Source organism: Hylaeus volcanicus, chromosome 3 (genome assembly GCF_026283585.1).
Source record: "Hylaeus volcanicus isolate JK05 chromosome 3, UHH_iyHylVolc1.0_haploid, whole genome shotgun sequence".
NCBI classification, from domain to species: Eukaryota; Metazoa; Arthropoda; class Insecta; order Hymenoptera; family Colletidae; genus Hylaeus; species Hylaeus volcanicus.
The window spans coordinates 15,258,202-15,267,423 of record NC_071978.1 but is presented as its reverse complement, the minus strand read 5'-3'; the positions used below and the strand labels follow the sequence as shown (position 1 = coordinate 15,267,423).

The 9,222-nt window shown below is 32.1% G+C and overlaps 1 long non-coding RNA gene across 1 annotated transcript in view; it reads left to right on the top strand.

Moving 5' to 3' along the window:
• The window catches only part of LOC128873808 (uncharacterized), a 20,430-nt gene extending 11,796 nt beyond the window's left edge, over positions 1-8,634 (top strand). The window contains exons 2-4 of the long non-coding RNA XR_008456491.1: positions 6,210-6,386; positions 7,058-7,216; positions 8,063-8,634. This is a non-coding gene — a long non-coding RNA (uncharacterized LOC128873808). The remainder of the gene's footprint in view (positions 1-6,209; positions 6,387-7,057; positions 7,217-8,062) is intronic.
• The last annotated feature ends 588 nt before the right edge of the window (positions 8,635-9,222 follow it).

Here is a 9,222-nt window from a genome sequence, read left to right as displayed (position 1 = left end):
AAAGGGGGGTCCCTATTGGGCCGCGGGTCACACATCCCTCCATACTGGAGCGAGGACCCTCCGGGGTCAGTGTGCCTTCGTGACGGGTAGAAAAGTTCTGCCCCGTCACAATGTATTGAGCAAAAATCGAATTATTAACCAGAAAAAAACGACTCTCTCCTTAATATACAGTGACTGTAGAATGTATTCGTACGCCGATCAATTTCTTAAAAAACTTTTGTGAAATTGTAGTTTATTAATTTCTTTTTTTATAATCCATGATATTCTACATATTCTCGGAAATCTCTAGAATAGATATAGTCCAAACAACAGTTATTAGTTTATATAATTTTCGGAATTAACAAGAAAATACAAAAAATTGGTAAAAATATAGAAGCAATAAATATTCGTACGGTTTTTATAACGAACCATTTACAGTAGAATTTGTAACATAAACACATCAGTTTATAGCTTCGTACGAATTAGAAAACATCAAAATTAGAGTAAAGAAGTCTTAAAAAATGTTTTAATGTAAGAGTGGAAGAAGATCCCAAATAACATCAAACTTAGTTAATTTACCTAATGCCTACAAGAATTGCAGCAATTATAAAATCAAAATGAAATCCCACGAAGTATTAATTATTTATAAATTAATGTAAGTTAATGTAAATTTCATGTTTTTTTTTAATGAAGTTTTGAAAATGTAACATTTGTTCGAATACTTATTGTTTCTATATTTCTATCGATTTATTGTTTTTTCTTGTTAATTTTGCAACTTATATAAATAACTAGTTTTTTAACCGAATTCGAAAAGGAGGAGGTTACTTAATTCGACATGTATATTTTTTTTTTATGTGTGTTACTCGATTACGCCCAGACGGCTTGACCAATCGGGATGAAACCTGTTGCATCTTGTAGAGCATGTCTCCGGTGTGGTCCCATTACCCAAAAAATTTTGGGATTTCTCATTCTTTACCCGTTTTTTTTTGCAAAAAATCGAAAAATTTTGTATTGCTTCTAATTCCGAAACGAATTGACCAATCGGATTGAATCTTCTTGCATCTGGTAGGGCTTCGTTGCTTCTTAAAAGCTTAAAAAGACATTTGACCTACTTCCATTTTTTACCACTTTATTACACTTTTTATCGAAAATTGTACTATTTCACGTATGTTCGGTCTGAATTCGATGAAATCGATGAAACCCTTTACGTTTTGCTGCCGGACTCGTTTTCGAGGTGATCACTTTGCAAAAATGATTTTTCTTATTGTTTATAACTATTGTTATTGCAAAATTCCTATTTTTTATGGAACTCGTTTTTTTTATACTGCATCTATTGTAGAGATTTTCAAGAATATGTAGAATGTCATTGTTTATAAAAAAGAAGTTAATAAATTACAATTGAACGTAGTTTCTGTTTTAATTGACCAGTGTACGAATACTTACTACACCCACTGTATATTCAAAGGTACTCGATTCTAGAACCTACTTATGCCAATTATTGCAGAACACCCTATATACAATGCGTATTATATTATAGAAGGTGTGAAATTGTAAAATGTATCATTTAAATGGGAGATTAATCGGTTGTCAGTCTGGAAAAAAAAACTCTGGAAGCGGCCTGCCAACGAACCTATCATTTACGGTGGTAAAATTTTTATAATTATCGACAGGTGTGACGTTTATTAATTACTCGCAATCGCTTGCTTCGCAGAGGAATCAAGAAGCAAACATTTATAATCGCGATTCTATCGAGGTCTCGGAGGAAGGATCTCACAATTAGACGCGAACGATTCCCTCGCGAGCGTATCCTTGTTCGTCTCGATGTTTCTAAGAGAATAATTGAACAAGGGCCATTCTTGCCGACAGAATATCAATCTGAATAGTTGAAGGAGACACGCTGATGCCGCGACCTCGCACTTCACCATCGCGTGTCAGTCACTCTCCGACCTTTAATGATGTATACTGATACGACATAATCCTGCTCGTGCTATCTTGTAATCCGCAAACTGTAAGGGTCTTCAGATAATTCAGACTGGTGATAATCAAATTTGCTAATCCTTCGTGAAATTGAGTTTGGATACGCAAGGTCCACGGAAATCCTCCGAATAAATACTTCTAAGTATTATTATCACTAGATTGCGAATTTTATGCGTTTATGATATAAACTGATATAAAAAGCTAAGCACGACCAAAAGGTATGTAAATTAAAGGTGTGTAGATTACATTAAAATCGAAACTATTTATAATTATTATTTCTTAATGCATTATTAAATGATCTTAAAATCACAAAGGAATGTTTAAAATAAACAAAAAAAGATTAAAACGTATTCATTGACTTTTCGAATTCATTTGACTATTACATACTACAATTCTATGCGAAATAAAATAATAATATCATTATAATAATTGTAGATTACATTAAACCTATATTATGTATATTTTACAGCATAAATGCATATAATCCGTAGTCTAAATTATATTATAAAAATAAAATTATCATGTTCAATGTGTTAACATGATAAAAACAGCAACTCGAATAAAATCATAAAGGATTCTCCAAAAAGAGCTCTAGGATTTTGGTTCTTCATAACAGAGTAAGGAATTGGAACATTTTTGATAAAATAGCTTACTGCGACCATCCCTTAACCCCTTGCTTTATTTTATGTTCTATCAGTTTAGTAACAAGCTTCAATTATACTCAAATAATCTGGTTTCAAAAAAGCATCATTGAGCTGGCCTCATAAATACTATCAAAATAGTTAGAAGTTTTTTTAGAAGAATCTCGACAAACGTTTGAAACAACCCCGTGCGTGGGCCAATAAAAACAGTGTCTGTGATTAGTTGAAACAATCTAAAAGTAACAGATAATTATGTTCAAATAATTAGTTTTATTTGGAAAATTCAACTTCAATTAGTATTATTAAATGAATATGTCTAGATCTAATCAATATTAATCGACCGAACAATTTGAGCTAATGAACAACTGCATTAAAAATAAAATATAAAATATCGACAATAATGTATATATTATTCCATTTAGAAGATAAGACATGCTTCTATTTAAGTTTCAATGCTTTTTCTATATCTGTATAAATATAAATTTGAATAAACATCTGCAGTCTAATTAAAATGGTGTGTCTTATCAGACTGTGTAGATTAACAAATTGAGTATCGAGTAAAGAAGAAAAGAAATGTATAATAGAAGAGATAAATAAATGTTTGTTACTAAAAATGTACTTGAGATTAATATAAAATACGATGTAATTGTATGAAATGTAAAAAGAAAAGAAAAAAAAGCAGAATATAAGAATGTACATACATATGGAATAATAATTTCGTTGACAGGAAAGAAAAATAATGCCCGTCTATATTAAAATCGAAACTATTTATAATTATTATTTCTTAATACATATTAAATGATCTTAAATTCGCAAAGGAATGTTTAAAATAAACGGAAAAAGAATAAAACGTATTCATTGACTTTTCGAGTTTATTTGACTATTTCTTACTATTGTACAATTCTTTAAAAGAACTTCTAGAATTTTTCCATTTGATAAATTATTGGTTTATAAAATTGTACTGGACGTTAATGAATATCTAAAAATATCTATACGTATATTGTTATAGTATGTACATTAATAATAATAGCAACACTTTTAAAAATTGGGATGGTGTTAGTAATTTCTTAATTACATTTTTCATAAAAACTTAATGTCGATAAACTATTACCTAATACCCTCTTTTACTTTTACATGTCACCTTTCTTTTCCAGTATGCGATTCATGAGAGATCTAGTTTAAAGATCCAAGAAAGTAAGATATGAAACAGGATCTTGTGCGTCTTCAACATACTCGGCCTTCAGAATGTTCGAAGTGAAATGAATTTTCATGAAAATGCGAGTGTAGATAGTATTTAGTATTCACGTAACCGTGATTTCCTTTCATTCACCAGCTTGCTGTAATTTATTGCTGGCGAAATATCATTTCAATTAACATAATTTCGATAACTAAGTAATGAACTTGCAACTTTCTTTCTAATGCACAACAAGAATGTAAATGAACATGCTAATTTCAGTATTGCATTCCTTCCTCTTACGAAATACTAAATCACAACTACGTGCCCATAATTATATACTTATTTGTTGAATTCTAATCTCAAAGTTTAGCGCGTTAGGCGAATGTGTGAATGTGTTTTGTTTTATGCATGCATGTGGCGCTGACCGGAAGTTTCTTCCTTCATTCGTATGTTTGGTGCTGCAACAGAAAGCACGTGTGTATTCTACCTCCTAATAAAACCTACCAAAGCACGTGTGTATTTTCCAAATTAATAAAAACCCAACATTATTAATAATAATTTCCAATTATTTTAAGATTAATTATACCCTTAATTACACCGAGGGTTAGTAGTGTCACACTATATTGGGATGCCACGCATTGTTTATCCCTATAGTGACGAGGTCAGGCACATTTATAAAACAAGTATTTTTTATCACAGAGAAAAATTGAAACTACAAAGAGAAAAGCTCTTCATAAACTGTATGCTTGGATGACCATGAATGGGAGTACTTTAGTGGCACTTAAACGTTGTTATAAACAAAGTCAATATGTTCTTTTACAAAATTGTATAATTTCTTAAAAATTTAGATTTTGATAAGATTGCTGGCAGAAGCTCCATTATTTTTTTTTTAAATCGGCTTACACCGCTTCGATAATGTTCTCCAATGTTCGCGAGGATTCCGACGCGGAGGGCGGTGATTCCCCGAGGCGATTCTCTCGCTCGGAGTGGCATCATCTTGTTCTGTCCGCTGGAGACGGGAACAGAACTCGAACTGGGTCAGGGCAGCGCGCCAAATGGTTGGATGAATTTTATTTTAAATTTATCAAGTCCGCTTCGTTTCCACGGACACGCATGATCACTGCGGATTTCCAGACTGTGCGTACCGATTAAAACGATACCCTTGTCTCCGTAACGCAAAAGCTGAGCCCCGAATAGTAGAACAAGAATAAAAATCATCGTATAACGATTTAATCGCAACACTTATTCGAGCAGACACATATTCGGATAAACTGTCATTCGTCGAATGTGAATCTTCTTGGTTTGCTTTGGTAGTTTATGAGGACAATAAGTAAAATAGCCAATAGTTGAACACATTTCAAAATATATCATGTTTGACTTCGACTTTGGCAAATAAATATTAACTTAATTAAAAGTGTATCAGTATCCCTCTGAAATACATGCAATTCTAAATCAATTACAAGAAGAAGTAAATTAAGTGGATTTACCATTTTATACAAGCTTTTCAAAATATGCGGACGAAGCAGTAGTTCTTGCACAATCTATTTTGACTAAAAACAGTAGTTGAACATGCGAGACCCTTATAATACTTGAACAAATATGCGATACGATTTTTAGTACTGCGTTTTAAATAAGATTACTTAATGGACAAACGTTTGACAAAGACGAGCAAGCAGAATTTTAAAATATATACGAATTTAATTTTAATTAATTTTAATTAATAAATAATTAATTAATAAAATTTTAATTTTTTCTTTCTCGCATATAACAATAGCCTCTTTATCAGTAGTTTCATATACGTAATGTTATTAAAATTATTTGTCTTACGTATTGTATGCGTTATTACATTACGATTTTATATTTTATATGACTTCCGTCTTTGAATCATTTTATTTACTTGTCATTATTTAGAAGAGAGTATCTCGTTTAAGTAGCAGCTACCGCTTTTAAAATTGGTAGATACAGTTAGACGATCAAATTTAATATTAAAATAAGAATACATTCACTTAATAAATAGTAAATTATGTGTCGAAATATGCTATCTTGTCTAGAATAACAATGAGGTATCACGAACCAAATTTGAATCACCAAACTAAAAGGAATTCTAAATATTAAATTCTCCTTTGAATTTATACTACTTTTATCCAATTTCGGAAAGTACACTGAACAATAATATTGTTAAAATAAAATATATAAGCTATATTAAAATTTGTATGTTTTCTTTAACGATAAACATGTAAAACATGTAAAACATGTAATGCACTGTAAGTAGCCTAAGACTTTTGCAGAGTAAATATTGTAGCTCCAGAGAAATTAGAATCTGTTCATTTATTATTTTCACTTTACCTGAAAAAAAACAAGATAAGAAAAGAAGGTAAGCTTTAATGCAAGTAGCAATGGACATGGTATTAATGTTACGTTAACGCGATTTGCAGGAGGAAGTCGCATAATATATCGCACCTGCTATGAGGAACCTTCTGCTGTCCTTCCTCTTAAACGGGGGAAGCATTGAAGTCTCCGGATTAATCTTCAATGCAATCCAATCGTTTATTTCTCTCTCATTGTTCAACCGGCTATGGTTACTCACGGACCATGGAACATCTTCGATTAAGGTTGCACATCTTTTATTGCATTCGTGCATTCAAACATGTATCGATGTAGGACAGGCTGTTGCCTGTCTGTCGCCTCGTCTGCAAATTACATTGACTAACAAATTTAAACGATTCTTATAACGTTTCTCGTCCTAAATGTAAATCTGAATGCCAGATTGCTCCGTCGCCCTCAGTTTTTGAAAAACTGGAGGTTTTGTAAGATCGATCGATTTTTAGAGAAAATGTAATACTACTTGTAAACGAAAAACGATAGACAGTTCTATTTAGCCTTAAAAGATAGAGGAGAATTTTTTAAATATGCAAATATGTTCGATTAGAATTATCTGCGTCTTTGAATGTCTATGCGAGTAAGTACTTTATCTCTGTGAATCAGGGCCGTCGCCACACGCTTCATGGACCTTCAGATTCTTGCAACTTTGCTAAAATTCATCCCAAATGGACGAGTAAAAACAATATTTTATAGCTTAATATTTTTAATACTTTTCAATACTTATTAATATTTATTAATACTTATTACTTTTTAATACTATTACAGTTTTTGATTTTACATCGAATGGATAGGTCATACAGAATTTATTGTCCAGCCTTCTCAGTCTCTAGATTTAAGTTCCCTGGATTTTTATTTTTGGAAGCTACTTAAAACTATTTGTTTATTCAAGACTCATTTCCAGTGTTGAAATACTTTGGCAACGTTTACGAGAAAGCAGCCAACGAATCCGACAAAATATGGACAACATACATGGAATATTTGAAAGATTGAGAAACTATAACGAGACATTTCCAAGCTTATACTTGGTCCGATGGTAGCCATTTGAGTACTTCCTATAAAGGTGAACAACACATTACTCAAGTATAAAATGCATAATTCAAATATGAAACTTATTATACACTCAAACATACAAATTAATTGATAAAAAATAATATACAGGGTGTCCCACCTAACTCTTGTATCTTTATCTCGCGTGTTTCTTGTGATAGGAAAAAATGTTTGAGGAGAACATTGTTTGGTTTGGAAAGGAACATACTATGACAAACAAAAACATGATCTCAAGGTCATATTTTCCAAGATCTCGACATTATTGGTATTTTTTAAACAAAATGAGTTATTTTCATTATTTTAACAATGTAGCTGATAAAAAGAAAACAAATTCAAACATAATTTTGTTAACTTTCGGATGACTGTGTACGTTAGAGTATGATTTTATAAGAATGACTCCTCACACCTTGTGGTCATCCGAAGGTCAACATATTATACAAGTTTGATTTATCTTTTTATTGAGATTATATTTTTGCCTATCATAGTATGTTCACCTCCGAATCTAACGATGTTCTTCTCAAACATTTTTTGCTATCACAAAAAATACACAAGATGGAAGAATTAGGTGGAACACCTTGTACATGATCTGGGAAAAATATTCTCAGCAATTTATTAATGAAAAACTGTGATATATTTGGAAATCTTCTTTCAACGTTTTTATAATCTCTCATTAAGTAATATCATTGCATTGCTTCACAAATGTTCCATCAACATGGGACACATAATTACGAGAAATAACTATAACATCATAATAACAAATGTATGAAACAATTACCTGATATTGTACGAAAGTTTCTTACACGAATAATATTATACGCTTCATTACGTATTAAGAACTCGTATACACTTGCGCTTTCAGGAAACGATTATGTCTGGTTACCGATCATACATATTAAATAGAGGAAATACACAATGAACTACGTGTAATAACCGATAGTGGAGAACCACTGGGTCTGTGTGAGTCAGGCAGAGTAAGGTCCAGTATAAGGTCCTGGGGTGATTCGCCTAGACGGCCATGACCATATTACAGGCCAGAGGCCCCCAATACCAGTCAGCAAGCTCACTTCCAGTGACAACTGGCGAAATCATTGCCGGCAAATCGCTTCATGTGTTCACAACAGAACTCGAGTTCATGGACTTAATTTGTTTACACAACCATGTCAAAAGCTATATTCATCCTTCGTTGTACGTTTAAGTATTCAACCCCAATGATTCATGTTACCTCTTTTGCTACAAAAATATGTAAAACCATTTACGTTTGAAAAAGAATCAAGCGAATGTATATCTTACAATAAAATTGAATCGATGAAATTATTTAAAAATATACACGATTACTTCTAGTAATGGAGAATAGTATTTAATAACGAATGATAACACTATCCAACAAATTTAAACTTTTTTTAAATTCCGCGATATCCACTAGGTGATTCTTATAGGATTCCTCGTCCTAAATACGAATCTGAGAGTGAAATTGCTCCATCACCCTTAGTTTTCGAGAAATTCGCGATTTTGTAAATACGGTCGATTTTAAGAGAAAACGTAATACTACTTGAAAACTACGAACGCTAGAAAGTTCTATTTAGTCTTAAACGATAGAGGAGTGTTTTCTAAATATGAAGACATATTCCTTTAGAATTATCTGCTCTAATGAATGCCTGTAAATAAACACCGAAGTTCAAAAAGGTGATGATGCGAGTACTTTTCACGAAATACGTTTGTATTTTTAAAAAAAGTTATTCGTCTAGGTCGAATTTACTATGCATTATAGGATTCTGCAAACATTTCTGAAGAGAAAACCACCCGCGGTAAATGTTGGAACGTTTTCTAGTTCGTACAGATCCAGAAAATATTAATTTAGAACGCACGAATTCTGTTTGCCGGCGCGCAGGCTTCGCTCGCTTTATATCGGTGAATCAGGATCGTCGTCATGCGTTCTGCACAATCGTCGCCATGTGCTTGAATAATAACCATCAAATTCTCGTAACTTTGTTAAAATTCGCCCCACATTGACGAATAGAA